Genomic DNA, 24,630 nt, shown 5'->3' with positions numbered 1-24,630 from the left:
CAATCCCATTGAGATGGAAATATTTGGGTCGATCCTAATCTTTAAAAAGCTAACATTGAAACAGCTAGATAACCACAAAAGAAGACAGTTTCAAGAATTTAAAAGAGGACCATGTACAAGTTTCAGAGAGAGGCTGGAAAAACATCTATCTCATGGTCCCTCCAAGAAGGAACTGACCCTTAGGTTTTGATATTTATCCTAGATCTTTGAGAAGGCAAATGTCTGTTGGTCCAACCCCCTACTTGTGGAAACCTTAGCATTTTCTTACAAAGGCAAAAGACTAGGTGGTCTCATCCCGTGAGAGGGCTCTCATTCAGAGCAATATTCCTGGATTATGGGATAATTGTCGCACTACCCCAGATTAAGTCAAATGATCAATTCTAATTCAAGAGAAAAATACTAATCCCTTTCTCAGAAAAGTCACATTTTAGAATAAAAATAAGTCAGATTTTGTTTTCTGCATTTAAAACCATTTGGAAGGTTTATAGGCTGATATAGGTGGCATTTAGTTTTCAGAACACAAGACCTTCCACTCTTCCAGACTCCACACTGATACATCTCCTGACTGCAGCCGTTGCATAGGAAAGAAGTTGATTTGCAGAGAAGCTAAAATATAATGAGGGCTTAGTGCTCTCTGCCCCACACTCTGGCTCCTTGGAGGGAAGAAGGCTAAGACCAAGTTCAATCACCATTGTCCAGTGACTTAACAATCATCCTTACATAATAAAACCTACATAAAAACCACTGAGCAATGAAGTCCAGAGAGTTTCCCAATTAGAAATGGCACTGGGGTGCTAAGAGGGTGACACTCAGGAGAAATGAAAACTCAGACTCTCCTGACCGTGTCCTGTACATCTCTTCCATCTGACTTCTCCTGAGTTAGATCCTTCATTAAAAAAAAAAAAAAAAAAAAAAAGGAAAGATTTTTATGGGATTTGTGAGAATTCAATCAGACTTCTAAACCTGTGACTGGGGTTTGAGAACCCTCAAACCTGTAGGCACATTAAACAGACACTCAGGTAGTCTGGGGGTGCTCTGACCTTGAGATCATGCATGCATGAGACTGAACCCATAAAACTGTGCATCTCAGACTGAACTGGGCAGTAAGTGTGAGAATAGAATTGAATACCCAGTTGATGCTTGAAAAACCAGAAAACTAAAAGCACAAACAACAAATCCCTATTGTGGTGTCGTGAATGAATGGAGACAGATTATATAGATATATACAGCTTTAATAAGGAAATAGACTTACAGGACCACAGGTTCCCGCAGCAGAGCAAAAGAAAAGAAAAAAGGGCTGCTGGGCTCATGCCCGGCAGATTTATCCATAAACATTAGCCCGAGGCGAACACGCCCCCAATGGGTGGGGCTATGTCCCTACATCTCCCCCTTTTGTCTAAATAAGATAGAACCAAACCAAATACAACTATATACAATAATAACAAATAATAAATATAACAAACAATATTGAGAACAAAACTTTTGTTAAACATTTTATCTCAAGGAGTCTAAATAACATAGAGAGTAACTATAATTATATAATCTTTAACTCCGTCAAAGATCTGAGAAGGGAATAAATATTACTTAACAATCGAGAGATATCCAAAATGTTTGGGATGATTGGTATTTGTGAATTACTGTTTATAGAAAATTGTACTGGTACTGTTTCTTGTATATTGATATGTTAAATATTAAATGTGAGTGTTCCTACCTCTATTTTTGTATGAGTATGCTTATAACTTTGTCTATATTGTATTGATACATCTACCATATTACATTGTACATTTCTACCTCTGATACTATGACATTGTTTACAGTTAAAGATCATTGTCTTCATATATTGCACAGTTGTTTATTCTTTTAGTCTTCAAAGTTAAATAGGTATTAAATATTATATGTTTGTCATATTTTAAGTTTATCAGGTCTTTTAGTTACATAGAGATTATATTTAGTATAGATAGTATGATCTTCAGCCTCTTCAAAGAGCTGTAAAAAATGGCCTTTAATCTAACCTAAAATTTCTGTGCCAAAGAGACACAATTACTCCTGACAACACCACTCTACTCCCGAGAGAACGTTGAGCACCAAAGACACTCCACTGGGAGCTTGTCTTCTTGGCAGAACTGGCCTTTGGGTTAAAAAAAGCCCATACCTCAACTTCTGACAAAGATACAAAATATCCCTAAATGGATAAAACAGGATTGTCTTATCTTGCCAAGACAGGGTAGGATAGTCCTAAGAAAGTTCCTTGCCTTTAATAATGGTATACCAATTATGTTAGGCCTTAGCCAAAGTTGGTTGACTCAACATTACAAACGAGACTTTGAGTGATTGCCCAGGTATGTCTCTGTTTTAATAAGGACTTACAGGACCACAGGTTCCCGCGGCGGAGCAAAAGAAAAAAGGGCTGCTGGGCTCACGCCCGGCAGATTTATCCGTAAACATTAGCCCGAGGCGAACACGCCCCCAATGGGTGGGGCTATGTCCCTACACCCTATAATCTGTATTATTCATTTATTCGGTCAGTCAGTCAGTCAATCAATCTTTAAGGAATTACTACTTTGTAGAAAGATTTGGCAATGCCTCAATAACTGAGTAGTATAGCAAAGAAGAGATCAACTGCTTCCTAGGGAACTAGAGCCCGAAATCCCCAGATGTCACTGTCATATCCCCAACCCCTCCTGAAAATGCAGCTTTCTCTCCCCAGAAGCCTCTGCCTGGGCTACAGCTGAATGCAGACAGAAGGAGTGGGAGATGGTGGTGAGGTCAGGAAGGAAGCTGGCCTGAGCCTGCACTCCCACGAGCTCTTCCTTTTTTCTCCCTCCTACACCTGTTCTTCAAGGTCCTTTACCCTCCTTTTGGACAAGAAAGAAAGGTAGGATGAGATACAAATTACTAGCTCCAGGCCACAGCAATTTTCAAGCCTCCCACGGTTCTCACTTCCAAGACAATCCATTTCCTTGGGCCCAGTCTATTTCCTTTCACCTCTGCCAGACACTTAACCTACACAAGCACCTCACCCCATCCACACACCCACAGGAAACACAAACACCACCTCTACTTTCTCTGGTCCTCTTACTGTTGTCTGTTCTTCGCACCTACTGGGTGAATGGATTTGCAAGTTGTTTCTTCAGTCGCCTCTGTACTTCACATTGCAGTTTGGGGCAGGTGGAGAATGTCTGAGCAAGAATTCAAGATCCTGCAGGTATGGATTCAATTCCCCTATCCTCTTTCTCATCTTAGGTGATCTTGGATAAATTATTTAAAGTACTGGGTCCTTTTGTATAAAAATTATGGCCTGAAGGACCTGATATGTAAGCAGCTGAAATCTGATTACATAGAAAGCTCGGGTTCCTACTTTAAAAACATACGTAAAATCATGAAGATCACAGAATAGCTGGGGCCACCTTAGAATCTTGAATTATACTAAAAATCCAATTTTATTATTTTTATATTTGCAGTACTTTAATGTATTATGGCTTATAAACTTAATATTATACCTGAAAGGAGTAAGTTCCACAGGTAAGAAAGCTTGAGGATTCCAACCTCAGCCTTACTTATGCCCAGGGTTCTGATGACAGAACCTACTGAGTGGCTTACCTATCAGACACCTTGAAAATGGATTGCTCTTTGTCCATCTTCCATTTTGTTTCCTAAACTTTAATGTACAGAATATTGTATATATTTACATACCAAAAATTACTTGATGCAGAGTTTGTAAGCAAAAGGTGGCTTTTAGAATGACCATAACTGTATGCTTCATTAATTGATTTATAGTTCAGTTTTTGGTAAATCTTTAACATTGTTGTAAAATTCATGAAGTTCATTATAAATGTGAATTCAATACTATGAATTCAATGTTTTCAAATATTGAGTAATATGTTCTTGCTAAATGTAAAGGCAACACTGAGAAAACAGAGCAGTAGATCATTTGGCTACCACTGTCTTCATTAAAGTGTAATACACACACACACACAAACATACAGATGCACACACACACACCAAAACAAAGTTTGTGGGTCCTTTCATTCCATTGTCATCCAATTTACTCCTTTGTACACAACACTTTCAATAAAATAATATCATAAGCAGTATATATACTTCTATGCAATAATTTTTTAGTCATGTATATTAATTATGTCCAATGTAAGGCAATAAAAATATCTTTAGATAGTTTAGGTTCATTATTAAGGATTCTATAATAACAAATCAGTAAGATAAAAACATAAAAATTTAGTTAATATAAGTTTTGTGTGGAATTTGAACCTTCTAAGGGAATCAGGAATCAAAGCAAAAGTCCACCTCCATACATGTCGTAACAGGTTTGATGATGAGGGGTCAGCTATGGGAAAATTTTATGAAGACAGGTGGTTATGTTCGCATGGCAAGGGTAAGGAAAAGCCTGGTTGTTCTGATTCCTTTTGGTGTCCCTCCCTTTTTAAATCAATCTATCTCTGTGTGTACATGTGCATGCGTGCGTGCGTGTGTGTGTGTGTGTGTGTGTGCATAGGAAGGTCAGAGGACAACATCAGGCGTTGGTCCTTGACTTCCACTTTGTTTCAGATATTTTGTTGTTGCTTGTTATTCTGTCACTAAGCTTGCTAGTTGTGAGCAGATATTCTCCTGTCTCTGCTGCTTCTCTTATTATAGCGATGCTGAGATTAAAGATATTCGCTGTTGCATCTAGGATCATGGAGGTTCTGAGAATCCAAACTCAAGCCCCCATGCTTTTCTGGCAAGCAATGTACCCACGAGTCACACCCCCAGCTCCATGTCTCTTCACTTACAAATAGATAATGACAGCTCTATCCTCCTGAATCTTTGTACGACAGAATGAATGCGGCGGGCCGAATGGCATAGGTAGCGTACCTCCCAGATGAGGGTCTTAGTACTTGCTTCATAGGAAGGTCAAAATAATCCTTCCTAGGTTTCATAACCTGAGCAGAGGAGAATGGAAGCCAGTGAAGTCATTTTCCTTCCGTATTTTGGAGATTGACATGTGTAGTGATACTTCATTCGTATTTTAATAAATAAAGCTTGCCCAAAGAACAGAATGCTAAACAACCACACTAGTCAGTCACACAGGCCAGGCAGTGGTGGCACACACCTTTAATCCCAGCAGCCACACTAGTTAGCCATTGAGGCTGAGTGGTGGTGGTGCACACCTTTCATCCCAGCACTAGAAAGGAATATAAGGTGGGATGAGGTGGTAACTTGTTCTATTTCAGACTGAGGATTTCAAAGAGGTAAGAACTCTCTAGGGAGCTGACTGCATTTGCTTTTCTGATCTTCAGGTTGAACTCAGTGTCTCTGGGTTTTTATTACTTATGCTATAGACATCACACCCATAATTATCAGTGATATAATCTATTCCCTTAAGACTTACTCATGCATAAGTGGCTTTTAGACATAAAGCAAAGAAAAACCAGCCTACAGGTCACAACATCAGAGAATCTAGACAACAAAGAGGAGCCTAAGAGAGACATACTTGGATCTACATAGGAAGGTGAAAAAGACAAGTATCTCCTGAGTAAATTGGGAGCGTGGGGGTCATGGCAGAGGTTAGAAGGGGAGAGAGGAGGAAGGGAAGAGAGCAGAGAAAAATGTATAGATCAATATAAACAATTTAAAAAGATTTGTAAATGTTGTCACCTGTAATCAAAATTTGTGAATCCAGGGTTGCAGCAAACATTCTGCAAAAATTTTTTTTGTTCAGCCCTCCCTTTTTTCTTCTAACATGCCTCATTTTTCTACACCTTACCCTCCCCTTCCTGTCTTTAGACATATTCTACTAATTGTGGTATAAAGATCTTACATATAGTTCCGTGTCCTTATTTACAACCTTATTCAGAATTCTATTGAGCTGTGATTGTCAGCTTGAATTTTAATTCATGACTTGGCATTTTACAAACTTTAAACAGCTGCATCTGAGGACTAAATACACTTTGTCACCTAGCATTTTTCTATGGCTTTGGTAATTCTATTCAAAAACGATCTAAATGTACACATATTCAAATATGTGTTTCTTCTACAGTTTTTGGATGAAACTGGTAGAAAAAGTTAAAAATGTGCTAGGTAAAAGTTTTCTTTCACATCTAAATAGTCAGTGAAACCTCGAAGAGTTTTTTTTCTAAATTCTCAGTTTTTAAATTTTTAAAATATTTCAGCCTTTAATGCGTCTGGAAATCATTTGCATATGTGGCATGTAATAGGACTACCATTTATTTAAAGTGAATTAAATGTTGTATTACCATTTATTAAATAAAAATTCCCCAATGCAATGAAGTAATTACTTTATATATGTGTTTGAAATTCAGAAATATTAGAATTTCTTTTATTCCAATTATCGAGTTACCATTTTTAAATGAGAAATCCTTACAGCACCATTTATTATCTAGCAAAGCCACATCTTCTTTGTGTTGCTTTTTCATGTTTTTCCTGATTATCTTATTCAATTTTTCATACTAAGATCCATAAGAGGGTGGTGAGAGCTCTTATCAGAAATGTGCTTGCCTTGTAAGTACAGGGACCTGAGATAGAACCCCATGTAAAATGCAGGATCTGATGGTGTTGGTTCCTAGTTCCACCACTAGGGAGGTAGAGACAGGCAGACCCTTGGGGTTCAGTGACCAGCCAAACTAACTTCCTTTACTTGGTTAGTTCCATACCAGGGAAAGACCCTCTCTCAAAAGAAAAAGTGTAAGGCAATTGAGGACAGCATCTTCTGGTTTCCCTGCACAAACACACACATACACACACACACATGAACACAAAGTGCGCATACAACTGCAAACATGTGCCTTCACACACACACACACGCACACCCCACACCCTTATGAAGTATCCAAGGACTCTCGTTACACCTGTGATTGGAATTTGTATTCTTTTGTGGGAACTGATGTTTTTATTCATAGAAATTATCATCTAAGAGTGCTTACGACTGCAATATATCTAATCCTTGAATATCCATTCCTAATTTTCTATAGGAACTTATTTGTATAAGCCCTGAAAAATATATAAAAGTCTGTCACCAATCATCATGTTCCTGAAGTGACCCCTTCTGTTCTCACAGTTCTTGCCAGCAGGAATAATGGCAGCAGTCTAAGGCTAGAATGTTCAGCTCCTGACCATCTCTAGAGATGCTCTACTGTTTCATGCATTCTGGGGACCAGGGCGAAAACAGCGTTCTCTAGAACAGAATCTATGTCCTCTCCACCACTACATACTAGTTCTTGAAAGGATGACCAGGCAAAGAGAAAGCAGCTAAGCCACGGTGTCGCTATGTAGATGATGTAACATTTAAAGCCTCTAGCCCCATGGTAATTGGGAATGGTACAAGTCTAAGTAAACTTTACCTCTTGTATACTAATTGTGCATGTTTTCTTTGGTCTCTCAGAAACCTCCTCTAGTGTGGGGCATACCTGGAGTGTGGAAGCTATGTTGTTATTTCTTCTATGCTTTCTTTTAAACTTTTCTATTAATTACTGATGCCATTTTTCCCCAAAATATACTCCTAAGCTGACTATCTATCTAAGTAGACAATCTGTTCCTGAATAGAATAATTTATATTATATTTCTGCATGCTATAATCATAGAGAAAATCGATTGTTTTTACATGGCTATTTATGTTGTTTCTTTGTCAAATGTTCCTATTTCTTTTAATGTGCCATAATCATATTTATTTTTTCAGTTGTGAAATTTTGTCTCCAGGAAAAGAAAACATTTTAGCCAGGCGGTGGTGGTGCATGTCTTTCATCCCAGCACTCGGGGAGGCAGAGGCAGGCAGATCTCTGTAAGTTCGAGGACAGCTTGGTCTACAGAGTAAGTTACAGGACAGCCAGAGATACACAGAGAAACTCTGTCTCGATAAAACAAAATGGAAAAGGAAAAAAAAAAAAAGAAAAGAAAACATGTAATATCAACACTTCCAGTCTTTTAAACACTCACTTTAATTGATGTAACAATAATATTTGATTACTCAGAATAATATTTGCAGTAAATAAACAATAAAATAATAATTGTTTGCTATTCACTAAACTGCTTTTTTAAAACCATTTACAAGATTTTAAAACTTGAATTTCTAGCCTCCAACAATTAGAGAAAGATAAAAATCAAGTTTCTTCCTCATAATCTTAATGTCAGATTTTATATTTAAATAAAAACAGCCATGTAAACACCTATTAGGGATCAAATCAGTCAAGCATTCCTTTATTTTGCAAACCTCGCCCAAGCATCTTGTCAACTTCTGAAAATTACAAGAAACCCAGTGTCAAAATTCCAAAACTAACACAGAAAAAAAAATGACAGAGTATTTTGCCTGAAAGGTTCTCCATCGCACAGATATAGCAAAATATTTTGATGATAGAATTACTAACCACCATGTTAGATCGAGCAGGGAACAGAGATTTAAACAGACTGCTAGGCACAGAAACCTGCTATGAAGGTGTTAGGTGAAGAATTAGGCCTTTTGCCAACAGCCTTGTGAACAACAGAGCCCAAAAGTGATCTTTATTGTTTTCCTAATTTCCTTCTTTCTTTCTTTTTTCCTTCCTTCCTTCTTTCTTCCTTTCTTTCTCTCTTTTCCTTCCTTCCTTCCTTGCTACTTGAGAGCAGGAAAAAACGGAAAGTCTCTGCTTTCAATAGAAGTAAAAAGACTTAGTTTTTCCTTAGAACACAAAACAAAAAGATGAAAGTCAAGTTTCCAAATGGAAATATTTTGATACCTAGGTCCAGCCACAGAATGTAGAAAGCACACGCAGTTACTCTATACATTTCCCAACCTCAAGCAAAAATTTCGACTTCAGTAGCAATTAGAAATGTGCTACCTTGGATCCACCGTGCTTGGTGACATAGATGAAAAGCTGGGGCATCTAAGGACTTAGCAGTGCATACAACTGTTTATTCATCATAGATGAGCTGGCATGGCCTTCAGGCCTCAGGTGAGATGATGTGAACGTCTCTGAGAATAAGCAGCTTCTTGGACAGAGTGGAAGAATTGGGGGTGGCTGATGGAGACTTAACAGGTGGTCCCTGACAGAATTGCAGCTATTGAACAAGTTCTAGAGCCCCGTCTCTAAATGTTGGAAGACACATACGGGCCACCGCTAATCATCTGAAGTGGCTGGTGAATAAACTACAGGCAAAGGTATACAGACAATGAGAAACCCTGATGCATGTTATCAATACATACATAGTTGGCTTTGAGCTGCACAGAGGGCACCATCACTGGCATGATTAGTACTAGTAAATCCATTTATTTCTGCTTCGTGGATAGTGTTCTGGGCACCAGATCTCATTATAGATGGGTGTGAGCTATCATGTGGTTGCTGGGAACTGAACTCAGGATTTCCAAAACAGCAGTCAGTTCTCTTAATCTCTGAGCCATCTCTCCAGCCTGTGGATATCTTTTATGAATTTTAAGGTTTAACATATTTTATTTACCACATTTTATCTTATAAGGTCCATTAATTTCCCAGCAAAACTGAGCAGAAAGTTCAGTGGTCCCACCTATCTGCATCCTGTGATGCAGATTCTCTTAACCTTTAATTTTCAAAAATGTTTGATCTCAATGGCAGCCTTGTATTTGAGTCATCCAGACCTGACTGCCTCTCAATGTAGCAATAAGTAGGTCAGGAGTTCATTATGGATTTTAGCTACCTAGATGGCTCTAAATGTGTTAATTAGAATCAAGCAGATGGAGGTGTGCTCTATCACAGTAGGGAAGTTTAGACAGAGCATGAGGTCTAAAATAACCCTGCTATTTTCTGCTGGAGCATCTCAGTTTAGAGTCCATTGGGTTAGCATGCATAAAAGTAGAGGTACCAATCAATCCCGTGATGTTGTCATGTCCTTCCTGGCTTTCTGTCACTGTCAGAGTGTACCCATCATAGACCATTCTTTTGGCTCTGTTAAAGAGCTAGTCTGCTTTAACTTTCAATCCTCAGGACTGATTTCTTCAAATAGAGCTTTGATTTTTTTCACTTTATTCTGAGATTTTCTTTCAGCCTGATTGGCAGGATGGCTTAGGCTTTACTGAGTCTCTTTGGAGCTTTAAACTCATGGATAAACTAGCTATTGCTTGGCAACCTCCCAACATCTGCCACCTTACAATTTAGAAAGGATGGCAGTGGTTGAAGAACTGGAAGATAGTCAGTCTAGACACCCTCTCAATCTCTGTGTCTCAGATCCTCTGGATTTATGAAGTCATATTTCCGTAAACCCTAGAGGTGCCATTGAGAGTGGGCTTGTCTTTTATTTTTGAGAACTTGTCTGTTTTCCTCCTTTTCATATCCAGATGTATGATCTCATTGACTTGAGTGAGCATGCAGCCACTGGTAACCTAGGGAAACAGTGGTCTGACTTTCAGGGACTCTGGCTTTCCCTCAAAGCAGAGGAACTCAGGAAAGAGGTTAAATTATGAGTGACTGGAGGTGCATAGGTCTTTATCCTTGCTATCAGTTCAGCAGTAAAGGTCCATGGCCTGTAGTAGAGGCTACCATGCAAGGTAGGATACTTACACGTATCTGAGTCTTCTTTTACTTGTTAGCTAATTAATGAGTGTGTGACGAAATACTGGAATGCCCTACTTTAGAGCAGGGGTCACATGAGGGAAGGTACTCAAGGGCTACTTCTAAAGGTTTTGTATCAGGAAAACTGGATGGATTCAGAAAGATTTCTGTATAAATACTTCTATTCCAGCAGTAATATACCCATTTTAACTTATAGGAGATTGGTTCAGTATTGTATTTTTAAACAGAGGCTGTGTGCAAAATGATGGTATTCTTTGCAGTGACTGAAAAACTGTCTCCCACTTGCTATGTGTATGTGATGGTCTGTCCCGCCTCTGCATGAACTTAGCAGTAGCGTCATCCTGTGCTAGGGTGGGAGAACCAGTAATCTCATGATTCTTTCCATACAGCTTGTCCCTTAGCCTGAGGCAATGTCAGTCACTGCATGGAAACTACTCAGGATGTGGTGGTCAGAGTTATCTTCTGAGCAGGACAGGAGCCATTAGCCACTGCACTCACAACAGCTGCGTAGGTACGATGGCCCAATACCAGGCAGCTCAGCAGAAACCAAGAATGTTTCCAAATGCTTCAGAAAGGGAGCAATAAAGCTACAACAATGATTTTATATCTAGCTACGAGTCTTTAAGTGCAGTGCTTATCTATAATTTAAATCCAAGCACTACCTGAATTTAAATCTTTGGCTCTCATGCTGGAGGATCAATAGATAGTATCTAAGGGTGATCTATGAAGCAGAATTATAAGCATATTATTATTCAGAAAGATTAAAAGCTGGGCCTTAAAAATACACACCCAGGAGTGGAAAAATACAAATTTCACACAATTAAGTAGAGGTTAAAAAAAACACAAACACTGAAGGTGAACAAAGGACAAAAGGAAATATCAAACTGGAAGGTTAGCACACTATATAATTTTTAAGAAGAACATTCCAGAAACAGAAAAAAACCCTTCAGCTTTAATGTTTAAAAACCATACTTCAGTCAGAAGATAAATATTTTATTGTGCTTTTCAAACTCTTCTCTGCATTTTTTACTTTTCCTGTTGAAAATATCAAGTTTCTCTTTGAAATTATAATGAACCAATAGGCCTCCCAAACAGCTGCTTAGCAGCTGGTAAAGGAAGCAAACATCTGGTTTGGGTGCCAAACTTCTTACCAAATTAAACTGAAATGAGCACAGTCTTCTCCACTGAACTCTTTTAGTATATTAGGAGTACATACAGCAATTGAATGTCAGAAGGGAGATAAATCTAGATTAATTTCTTTCAACCCTATTTTGTTTTTGATTGCTTGTTTGTTTTGCTACTTTCCTTGATAGAGTCCAAAGAAATGGTTAATTTGGCTTCATAGTTCTCAGAAACTGCAATGAGCCCACAACATACTTTATTATTGTAACCCACTCCTTATTCCCTTATCTAGCCCGTGTATCATTTGGCCAGTTATATTGGAATCATCAGGGACCAAAGCAGATAGAGCTCTATCTTAATGGAAGCATGTTGGGATAGTTTAAATCTGTTAGCAGCCATTACACAGGTCCTCGTGGACCAGTCTGAGGCTGTATGACCAGATGATATTGACTGCATTTAAAAGATGCCTTTCCCGCTCCATTGCCTTAAAAGGATGCTGAACGTCCTTGGGGCTCCATCCAGAACTCAGAACTGAGTGAATACCATTTTTCTATTGATCAAAAGTATGCTGAGAGAATGGTGTTACAAGTTTGATCCCCAGGGAAAAAGATTGGTATGGTGGTGCATACCCGTAATACCAGCTCTGAGGATACAGGTACATAGAAGATTATTGGTGGATGCTGGCCAGACAGTCTAGCTTAATTGATGATCGCAGGCCAATGAAAGATGCTGTTTTAATGGAGGTAGATGACATTAGTGAGATGACAAGCAGGGTTGTCCCTGGGCCTTCACTTACACACACACACACACACACAAAATAAACTGAAATAATAAATCATTACATAAAGCTTATTGCATATAACAGTAGGCTATTTTCCATCATTGTATATTAATTTCTCACACAGAACTAATTTGCTTTCTAGATATTAACACATAATTTTAAAAAGTAGATGATTCTGGTTTTTGAACAATTTAGATTCATAGAAAAGTTGAGAAGGAGCTCCCATCTACCCTATGCCTAGTTTTCGGTTACTAGCCATTTATATTACTATGATTTATATTTGATTGGAATTAATAAATATTAGTGTCAGACATTACTGTTAACTAGAGTTTATAGTTTATTCCTCATTGCTTAGCTTTATCGTTATATACTTCTCTTCTTTAGCTTTTGTTTTCTCCTTTTTCTGTTCAAAGAGTCCATCCAGGGTATCATATTTAATTCTAATATCTCATTAGGCCCTGAAAGATAGCAAAAGTGGTCAGACCCACCTTGTGTCTGATGGCCTGGACGGCGTTAGAGTCCTGCTAAGGAGCTCTATGCTACAATTAGTCCCATAAGTTTCTCACGATGTGATTTGTATTGTGAACGCTGGGGATGACTATCTCTGAGATAAGCAAGCACCTTTCCATATGACGGCCTCAAGGACACGGCTCCCCATGGGACATTGCTGATGACACTGATCTTGCTCACTTGCCTGAATCCGTGCTTTTAAAATTTCTTTACTGTGAAGTTCAACATTTTTATCATCTTCATACTGTACTCATTGAGAAGAGATCACTGAGCACAGCCAAGAACTAATAAAGTAGAAATGCCTTTCTCCTCCTTCGAGGGTGGAATAGCTCCATGAGTTAGTTCAAGTTTTTCCATGCTAGAGATTTGCATATTCTCTCTGTTTGCTTATAAATTCATTTGTTTATCTACACACTTATAGGATTACAGCTATTTATTTTATGCTTTGGGTTATAAACCAATATGTAATTTTGTATAATACAAATAAATACTTTTGCTTGGATTATTCCAACTTGAATCCTTTTCAGTGGGTTCCTCTGCTACTCTAATATGTTTGCATGTACCTGTGCTTTATTTTACACATCAACATGAAATGTTGAACTATTTATTATGAATGTATGACTAGAGAGAACTTGTCTCAAAGAAAATTTTATATTATAATATTTTAATTTTATTAAACATATAAATATAAATATATCTAATTTTTGTTTTGAGACAAGGTCTCTCTATGTAACCTGAATGTACTGGAAATCACTATGTAATTCTGGCTAGCATAGAACTCACAGAGATCCACCTGCCTCTGCCTCCCAAGTGCTGAGATTAAAATTGTGTACCACCATGCCAGGTTTATAGTGGTTTTTAGAATACCAACTGTATTGCACAAAGATTACATAAAATTCCAGGACATTCCCATTATCCCCCAAAGAAGTTTCATACCTATTAACTGCTAGGCTAATTCTTTTTCCCTTAGTCCTGGAAATCACTTATTTACTTTATGTTTATATATTTGCATATTTTAGACATTTCATAAAAAGTTAAAACATTTTGTGTCTGATTTTTAAACTCAGTGTTTCTATCAGGTTGCATTCTTATGACTATGTAATATTCTCTTGTATGAATATGTTTCAAAGGACACAAAGTTGTTCCCACATTTGGGATAGTCTGAATAATTTACTAATGAGCATTTATGTGCAGATTTGGGGTTGAACATATGCTTCCCATTCTCTTAGGTATAGAGAGCAGAACTGCTGAACCATCTCCAACTCCATGTTCAATTGTGGAGGAGCTGGCCTTTAATATTAAGTCAACTAAATAACAATTATTCTGTACTATTTGCTCACTTTTATGCATTATTTATAATTCTCTTATGAAACAGAATTTGAGATGACTCATAGTAAAAATAATTACAATAAAATTGTTTCCTTGAAAACTTAATGCCGTGAAAGTAAATGCAAGGTATGTAGTAGACACACACTTTCATAGTTGGGGACCCACAGACCTAGCTGAAGAATTGTTAACATTCAGATAAGGGGCACCCCTTTATCTTAAGTGTAGGATAAGATGGATTCCGTAACTACATTTGCTTTGGAAGAATTCATGAGCCATCGCGCCCTCCAGATAACTGCAGAAACAAGACCTCATCTCTCCAGTTCCTCACCATACCACTCTCACCCAGCTGCAGTTTATTACAGCCGAAGCAGAAATACAAGAGCACCTAAAATCCATCAAAGGAAAACTTGGCTCATGAAATTCTCTGGGTATAAAGTAGTCCCCGGGGCCTAAAACACACTGACACAGTCACTGCCTAGTGCTTACCCATAACATCTGCAAAGCCCCACCCCCCCACAACTTGCCACGCTGAAGATTCGTCAAGTAGCTCACAGGCCCAGAGACAGTAATACTTTTGCACAGTTCCCGGGCTCACTTATTTCTTCTTATGGAGCAATGTCTTCCCTGGATTGTGAACAATCCCTTCAGAGTATACACTAGGAAAATGCCTACACAAGACAACCTCATTGCCAATAACATTTCATTTGAAATGCCCAGATGTTGACACACTGACACCCAATGCTTTGCTGAACATGGCAAGCTACAGTGAATGAAAGCTGGTTATGTTCCTACATTTCTGTCTCCATACTCCCCAAATCATGATTTCAATTCTATATCAACCATGATCGCTATTTACACCACAAGAATTTGCAAGCACAGATTTCAACACACTTTTTTTCTCCCAAAGAGCTGATGGAGACACATTGGCCCACCACAAACTGACACCCCAGTCTTACATTTATCACACCAAATTAAAATCAATGATTTCCTATACACAGTGCCTCACCTCATATATGCCTCAATATTTTGTACATTTCATGATCATCACCATTTAATAGATGAAAAATTTGAGATTTAGAGATACTAAAGGTCAAAGACAAACAGTGTTATAAAGCGGCAGATCTGGAGCTCGAGAGCTGGCCTTTATGACATGTCTGTATGAATAAACCAGCATTAGTAAAGTCACTTGCAGATCTAGAATGCAAGCACTTCCTGTATCCTTGCAAACTATACATTTCTGTTTTGCAACTGTACTGAAATACAGTAAAAAAAAGAAAAAAACGAGTTATAAAAAGACTTGTGACAGACTAAGGTAGATCTACTTATCTTCCAGAATATTAAACATTTTATTGACCCTCTTTTTGCTATCCCTGATTACTGACTTAGGTAAAGAGTAATTCTAAACTATCTATTGATGTTTCTTCTCAACACGTCCTCCTACTCTTTGTTCCCCACCATTCTTCCCTTCTAGCCTGCCTTACTTAACAGTCATTTTAATCATCAATTGGGATGATTTTTTCACGAGACAGCAGACATCCCAGTGTCTCTGCTCTTGCTATGCCCCAAGTTCCTTTCCAAAAAGCCACCCCTTCTAAAAAGATCTTATTATATTAAGATGAACTTTGTTAGGCCAACAGTCTTGGATGATTTGATGGGTTCTAAGTCCAAGCAGTACAATCAAAGAAAGTCTACTTACCATTGATTTAGCAGCCAATGACCTCATCTCTAAAGGTCCCCAAGACATTATTGAGTTCCACCTTCTCAACTCCTTATTTCTAATGCTTTTTTATGCTGCTATATTTTGCTTGCAGACTACCTAGAAGCAGAGAATATAAGGTTCACTATGAAATTCCTCTGTATATCATTAATCTTAATGTCTTGGTACTTGTCATAAGGGACAAAATTGTTTTAAGCCTGTTAATCCTCCCTAAGAAGCCTTTCTGCAAACCCATCTAATTTTTCTTGCATCTCAAACTGTGTAGGGTTTTCACCGCTGTTAGAACGTTTTCCCTTTTATAGCTCTTACTCATAAATTACCTGCTTAGGCTCATAATCATTTAATTTTTCTCTGGTTACCTCTCTCTGGGTAATATGAGTCAAATTATTACACTATATAGTTACATTATTTTCTCTCAAGCAAATCTATGGATTTCTAACAAACATAATCTCACTCACCATTTTGAGTTCCATACACCAAATCCTGAGGACATATAAATTTATCTAGGCATGGACAAACAAGAACTGTTTGGGAATATTATTTTAAGGTGTGTGACTTTTGTTTATGCTGCATTTGTTTAACTTCGTGAAGCTGTAACTCTTTGACTATCTAAAACACCTGATGGTCCTAATAAAGAGCTGAATAGCGAGGCAGAAGCAAGGACAGTCAGGGCTGGCAAGCAGAGAGTATACAGAGAAGGAGAAATCTGGAAGGAGGAGCAAGAGAACAGGGAGAGGAGGACATTGGAGACCAGCCACTCAGCTACACAACAAGTCACAGAGAAAGAGGTAAAGAAAGATATACAGAAATAGAGACAGTTAAAAGCCCAGAGGCAAAAGGTACTCAGGATAATTTAAGTCAAGAAAAGCTAGCAAAAACAAGTCAAGCTAAGGCAAGGCATTCGTAACTAAGAATAATCCTCTGTGTGTGATTTATTTGGGATCTTGGTGATAGAGCCCCCAAAAGCCAAAAGAGTAAAATATCACACAAGGGACGACAGAGTAGTTCTATCAGAATTGAGATTGTATTTTGTCCCATGTAGACCATATTGGCTAAATTTTACATCATCAGGCCTTGAGGTATAATTCTATAGAAAATAAGAAAGGATTTGGTCTACTCTGCAACTTTTAAGACATGGTTTTTCATATTCCTTCAGAGAGCAGAAACAGTTGCCTCCAGTCTCCTTAGAAATGACTTTGCACCAAGTGAGGATTTTCATGGCACCTGTGCATTGTTATTGATGTAGTTGTTCTGAGCCCTCTAGACTGTGTTCTTACACCAGCACTCTGCCATTTTAGACTCACAGTAGAAAGAAAGCGAAGAGCAGTAGGTGTGTATACAGATGCGACATCATATCTACCCCCCCCCTCACAGTGTGCACAGGTCGGCCTCAGAGAATAATCCAACTCAAAATATCGGTGACATCAAGGTGAAGAAAAACCTAGCCTAGAAGTATATAATATTCCTTTGTATCCTGGTATTTCTCATATGAGGACTATTAAAAAAACCCAAACAGGGAGATTCCACCTCTCTTTTGAGTGCGGGGTCTCTGTGTTCTCACTCTCTAGCTCCACCTTCTTGTTCCTCTTTAATGTGGGGATGATCGTTAGCAAAAAGAAAAAATAACTGAACAGAGAAAGGGAATAAAACGCCCAGTTTCAAATCTTTCCCTTGCAGGCTAAAGAAGAAAGGCCAGTTAGAATCCTCATGGGCTTGTAGTAGGCGAACTTGAACACACAGTGAGGGGAGGATGGAAAAGAGTAGAAATGAGAATATAATGTTTCTGCAGACCTTACGCTATGTGTTTCACAATAACACAGCACAGCTTAAAATCAGGACTCTCGGGTCTTTTCCATAGGTGAAGCATTCGGAAGTCAGGGCAGAGCTAAATAATTGTGCATATCTAACAGCAAGCACTCAAACAGTGAAGCTAAATTCACGCTAAGTCTTTCTGTTTCCAAACCATGTCCTTTCTACCCTATCACACAGCTTTCCAGGTTACATTTTACTCTCTGTCTATTAAATGGTGCAGGGATCAAGAAACTCCTTCAGGCTTCACTGTGACTACCGGTAATTTCAGACATACATCTAGTTCATCATGACACATCTTTCAAATGGGCAAGTCCATCACTGTCCATTAATCAGATCAAGTAGGCATGACATTCAGTCCACCTATGCAGAGTGTCATGCCAAGGAGGATTTTGAAATATTAGTCAGGGAGACAAGTATTACTAAGATCAAGTGTCGATAAATCTATTGACACTGAAGCAGTGTAATCGCAAACTGCAGCTAGGCTTGTTTAATACGCCCAGCAGTATAACACATTGATTTCCTACACATCTTCTTTGACCCTGAGTTACAGGTTCCTGGACTTCAGAAATGCAATGGGTCATATGTTATAAAATCTTACCTTCTATAGTATTGGATATGATAATATCTTTCTGTGCTCAAAGGGGAATACCCAGATAGCAAGGGGTCTCTAAAAATATTGTATGACAGATTCAGAATTCATAAATGAACTTTAAATGTCCATATTCTCAAAATTTCATATACACATACATTTTTAATATATTTGATAAAAGTTTTCTTTAAAATTTCTAGGCTACTTATGATTATTGAGTTTAGAACTTACATTATTTTATATACATGCTTGGATCATAATTGTACCATAATTTCTACATCGATTGCATTATCCTGAATTATAGTACAAAGGATTTACTTCTTTAATACTGGTTTGAAGTGGCAGGAAAACAGAGGTCAGGTTAAGATCTACAACCCTCCACCACAACAATGTCCAAAGGTTCTATAGATGTCATGATTTCACCAAGAGACCGTTATTGACATTTTAAGTTGCACAACACAGAGAAGATATATCTTCCCTCAAGGGAGTTTTTGAATACCCATGGGAAATCATAAACGTAAGGAATGTAAGACTTGTCTATGTTGTGGCCACCATGCCTTCTGGCAATCATTTTTTTCTAGGAATAGTCACTTTCTAGCCTGCAGAATCTTAAAGTTGAAGGAGGTATTTGAAAAATAACACCCTATCCACGGCAGAAATTTGACCTTGTAATATACCTTGCTCAGAGAAAGCCAATCCCTCTACATCTAGGCCCTCCAGTGACAAGAATTTGATTAACTTTTGAGGCAGCCTGGTCCATGATTAGCAAGTATTGTGGTGCACAGTACCACAGTTCATGTTTTCAAGTTAAACTATAGACTCCTATTATTTATTTAGTTTGTTTTAGTGAAATGACTGAAAAACAGTGTTTGTCACAGGTACTATGCCAAGTTCTGGAGCTACAGTGTCTCCCATAACAGTCCATATCCATAAGCTTTTAAAGACAGACAGTACATGTAGTTCAGGATTATTCTTTTTCCCTTTCTTATTTATTTTTTTATTTCACGTTATATTTCAGCCACAGTTCTCCCTCCCTCTCCTCCCCCACCAGCCCACTCCCATCTGCTCGCAATGGGTAAGGGCTCCCATGGGGAGTCAACAAAGTCATATAGTACAAGCTTCACAACTTTCTCCTACATATGGAGAACCTAGTTCGGTACCATGTCTCGCTCTCTCTCTGTCTCTCTGTCTCTCTCTCTCTCTCTCTCTGTCTCTGTGTGTGCATGTTTAATTCTAATGTTTCACAGCCAATTTGTGTCCTGCAGTAAGCCTAGCCAACACTATCTTGCCTATTAAAGCTGTTATACAACATTGAGTAAGTATATAAGAATAAATATGAAACCCCTTATATGATGGGACGTTTCTATCTCCTTAGCTGCCTTTACTTTTCTGTTCCCTATAGGCTGACTGATTAACCCTAGAGAATGTTAATGGTGTTGACTCTCTTTTCTCATTTTGTGGTTCTCAGAGTAGTAGAAGATCATATGAGAACATATCAGAAGTGCAAATTCTCAAGTCCATCCCAGATCGATGGAATGAGAAACTCTGGCCATGAGACCCAAAACTCTGTGTTTAGAAGTCATTGAAGACGATACTGATCCATGCTGTCTGATTCTTTCTGACTCACTCCCTTACTCAATGCAAACAAAACACCTGATGTTCAAGTCAGAACAACAGACCAATTGGATAACATTCTACTTCTAGGCTACCTTATTATTTTTATATTTCTCTCAGAGTATGTTATGTTTTATGATATGTGAATAAATACATCTCTTCTACCAGACTTGGACCTTCTCTGGGGCAAGCATTAGGCAATTGTTACTTTGTCCTTTTGTTGACATGTATAAATAGCCAACAAACATATTCCACTAGTAAATACTTACATAGGATGTATTATTTGCCATGAATTTTTCTAAGTGTCTCCAAAAGCTTCTATCTGTCAAGAAAAAGACAAACGACCTTAAGGAAAGTGCAATAAAGTGATGCAGATGCTATAGGCAAAATAATATTAGTGATGATATACTGAGAGTCTGGCATTCTTCTAAGAGGTTTGCGTGTGTTAATTCATTTCATCCTTTCTGTAATCCCATGAGGCATGATTCTAAGAAGAGAACAAAATCCATCCTAAGGAAAAATTGTTCATTTGGTACACCATCATTATTAATGTGAATTTTGTCCTTAAAAGACAAGACAATAGCCCTGTATGGGATGAATAAGATAAAACAAAGCTAGCCAAAGATGATATAAATTTCTGGCCTTCCTACAGGCTAAGGTCTTGATCATTGAGGTTTTGATTTTTTTTTTATTTTTGTATTTTCTATAAAGGAACAGGAGGGAGAAGGAGGAAAAGAGTTTACCAATAGATTGTAAATTTATTTAAAATATATTAAAATTTTAGCTAAAAGAAATGACTCATTTTAGGTTCTGAGACTGGGAGGTGGGAGAATGATACAAGGGGCCTTTGAACCCCAATGTCTAGTGCCTACTTTAATGTCTTCCTGTCATGTTCCAAATTTCTGCTAAACATTTTATTTTTTTTCATATGGAAGCTCAAACTTAAGATGGAAGAAGTTCCATATATAATATAAAAGTTTAAACCAAACAGAAGAAAACAGGATTTCTGCTGTCCAAAGCCAACACTTGACAAATGTGTTATGCTAAGGGGTAAGGTGGGGGAGGGGAGGGTTTTGCTGCTCTTGATTGCTCAGGGCCACACCCCCATAATTTGCTTCTTGAGAAGAGACACTGGGAAAGGGCTAGACAACTTGAAACATTGACCTGACTGCTGTAATATTGAAGGTGCATGAGTCTCAATTTATGTATACAAATTTCTATTTTTAATAAGTTTAGGGGCTTATAAAGGCAAAAATAAGCAGTTGAAGTATGATTTATGGATGATCCATAATAAAATTGTGTAAACAAACTTCTTTAAAAACAGGATTTTAATAACCCATGAGAGTGCTTCTGGGGTTCCTGTTCCCAAACTTACCTTTCAATCGATTCATGTCTGGTATTTGAATTATTCACCGTTATTTGCATTCATCACCTTTCCTCAACATGGCTGACCTCCTCTGAAAGGTTATATTATCAGGAAAGGAAAAATCTATAATATTGGGCAACCTAAATGATTTTGTCAATTAGCGTGACATGGTTTTTTATAATGCTGCATTAACTATGAGCAAGGAAAAAGATTGGGAACAAATTGGAGCTCAAAGTATTAAGCAGATCCCATTTTAGCATATGTGAACCAAAGCCAGCAGCAATTTCCATCACAGTATGTGTATCAAGATGTTTGTTCTTATAAGAAATAGGAGGATAAGACTCTGAGTCAAAGAAAATCCAAGAAAGGAAATGGGCAGTGTGACAAACAATGTAGGTCACACCAATGGTCATCATTGTCACAGCTCCTTCCATGCTGCCTGTGTTACTTGAGTTTGTAGTTCCTTTCATGAAAGAGGCAGGGCACATTTCCTTTCCTTCTGAGCTTGAGTTTATTCATCTAGCTTACTTAGTCAATAGAATGAAGCATAGCATCCCTGTCTCTCCTGAATCTAGGCAATACAAAGCTTCTTTTCACCCTATTGGTCTTCATGACCCTATTATATCTTCATGAAGAGCATGCTCAGACCACAGAAACGAGGAGGACAAGAGATCCACAGTAAGTCGCTTCTCTAGCTAAACATTTCCAGGCAACCCAACCTTCAGATGATAGAGACTCCAATGTAGTGTAAGAAATAAATGCTAACTGTTGGAAACCATGGGCATTTTGTGCTATTCCCCACCATTACTATGAGCATGGTTGAGTTATACAAATGAGTACCCATTCTTCATTGAAAGATGACTTCAAGTGCAAAATTCATAAATATTTAATGGTAATAACTTGGTTTCACCTTGAAATGTACCTCAAATAGAAAAACCTAGAAATAAGTGTACCAGGAAAAAAAATTCAGAAAAACAAATGGCTCCTTGAATTAGCTTTCATTCCTAAGATAAAAACAGGATTTGGTCCTCTTTGACACTCAGGGACTCCAGCTTGACACTTTTAATTAAAAAGACATTAAAAAATTAACACAGAACTCTTTTCACTTTGCTCCAGGGCAACTCATGAAAGATTGCTGCTTTGCTACCAGAATGCCAAATATCTGTGTCCAGGCTCTTCTGCTTCCCCTCCTCCAGGAAAGGCTGTGAAAGTCAGACTCCACTGAGAAGCTGCCCTGTATGTGCTTAATTTCCTTAGCGCTGATCGCATAAAACTGATCTGACAAAGTAAATTAGTGCAGAAATCCAAAGTCCACAGTTTTGATCTTTTGCCATATATCTGACAGCAAACGTAAGAGTCAGATATTTTCCCACTACCGGGAATATAAAGAAGTCGATTTGAAATGGCACGTTTTTTTTCATCCATCGAAAGAAATGCATTTGATGACTTGGAGACATTGCACCCAGACATGGTTGCTATGAAGTGAAGGAGGATTGTGGGGTGAGCTTCTGAAAATTTCCTGCATGCAGCAGCAGCTCCTGCTCCATAGACCTCTGGGGGTCTGAACTTTTGTGAATGGTTGCTGCTAAGAAGTTATCTCAAACTTCAGGGCTGACTTCAATACAAAACAGTCAAATGCAGTGAAAAGAGCTGACTTGAGGGATGACTGAGTTGACTCAATGGAATTCTTTAAATCTTGTTAATCCTTGGCCTCCTTATCCAATCTATTCACCTCGCCCAGAGCTCTTGATTTGATAACAGCATTGCACATCATATTTGAAGAGAGTTAAACTGTGGATCATTTCACTGAATGGTCCTGAACCAGTAACATAAGTGTCCATCTTTTAATTTGGTGTAATATTAAGTAGCTGTTATCATTTTTCTCTAATTTATTGACCTAGTATATGAAAAACTAATTATGCCCACTCTGTTTCTTGTTGTTATTTTGTAGCTCGGTGATTTAATTGTGAAGAGACATCAAAAGAAGACCTTATGCGACATCTTGGCTATTTAAATGCTAGTCACTCGAGACTATTTCCTTTAGAGCATAACTTTTGCTAAAATTCTGGGGAGAGCTTTGAAATATTCAAATACAAACTTGGGCCTCCCGAAAGAAGCTGAAGTGTGGAAAGTTCTGATCACATTTTGTCTGGATGGTATTATTTTCCAATTTAATCTGTTTAGTTAGGACTTTTGAGAATTATGGAGCTGAATACATTTCAAGAGACATTGAGTTTTGTAGAATCAAGGACTTTTTCCATATTTTAGCAGCTGTCTCAAGCAACTTCCTTGCTATATAAAAGTGGTTAGTTATGTAATCTTAGCACATTCAAAATTAGACTATTTCACACTGAATCAATGATTTAAATAAGTTACTGGTAGAGTGTTTTGAAGTTAATAAGACAAAATATCTGACATGACTTCATAGAGTACAGTGTTGGGATTGAAGGAAACTGTTGAAATGCTGGTTACTTGGAAACAACGTCTTAATTCTTGAACTTTTGGAAAATAATTTATAGCACTGAGTCTCAGAATTATCACTTTCCTAATAGGATTAAATACATTTAATTGAGGGGGACTGGAGGTTTGGGTCAGCAGTAAAGAGCATTTGCAACTCTTGCAGAGGACCTGGGTTCAGTTCCTAGTGACCACATGGTGGCTCACAACCATCCTTAACTTTAATTTTAAGGGATCCAATACCATCTTATCCCTTCTGCAGCAACCAGGAATGCATGTGGTGCACGCAGACAAAACACCAAGACACATAAAATCAATAAATCTAAGAAGAGATATTAATATATTTAAGTTAATGTATTTGTTCTAACTTTGGGAGAATGTATTAACTGTTCAAGGTTTGATGTCAATTCCTTTTTATTCTGTGATAATTTTCCCTTACCCTTTTCAATTAAGATATCGGATAGCTAAACCCAAGAAATATTAGAAAGTATTTGTCTCTTCACTTAAAACATAAGAATGGATTTAGAACAGTTTTGTATCTTGATGCTGTATTAAATCCAATCATCACTCTAGTTTTCCAGGACATCCCATCCCCCCTACTGTCGTCCTTACGTCTGACTCCTGAGTGAGCTGTGTCTACTTTGATGATGCACAGAGTCTTTCCCCATGGATTGGAAGGCACCTACCATTCCCTTTTGCTCCTAACTATGTATCATCCATCACCGGTGACAAAAACTGCCTAGACTAGTGATCAGCCAAACAGGGTCCTTAGCTGATACTGAAGCCTGAAGCCGTGAAAAAGCA

General features: G+C 38.0%; 1 protein-coding gene across 1 annotated transcript in view; it reads right to left on the bottom strand.

Moving 5' to 3' along the window:
• Colec10 (collectin subfamily member 10) overlaps positions 1–20,310 on the bottom strand; it is a 254,123-nt gene extending 233,813 nt beyond the window's left edge. The window contains exons 1-2 of the mRNA XM_057791887.1: positions 20,273–20,310; positions 15,968–16,087 (exon numbers count right to left, since the gene is read on the bottom strand). The gene's annotated coding sequence lies outside the window, so the exon portion shown is untranslated. The remainder of the gene's footprint in view (positions 1–15,967; positions 16,088–20,272) is intronic.
• Positions 20,311–24,630: the final 4,320 nt, after the last annotated feature.

The sequence above is a fragment of the Chionomys nivalis genome, chromosome 17 (genome assembly GCF_950005125.1).
Source record: "Chionomys nivalis chromosome 17, mChiNiv1.1, whole genome shotgun sequence".
Classification (NCBI taxonomy): Eukaryota; Metazoa; Chordata; class Mammalia; order Rodentia; family Cricetidae; genus Chionomys; species Chionomys nivalis.
The sequence above is the reverse complement of the archived record's forward strand: the minus strand, read 5'-3'. Positions and strand labels throughout refer to the sequence as shown.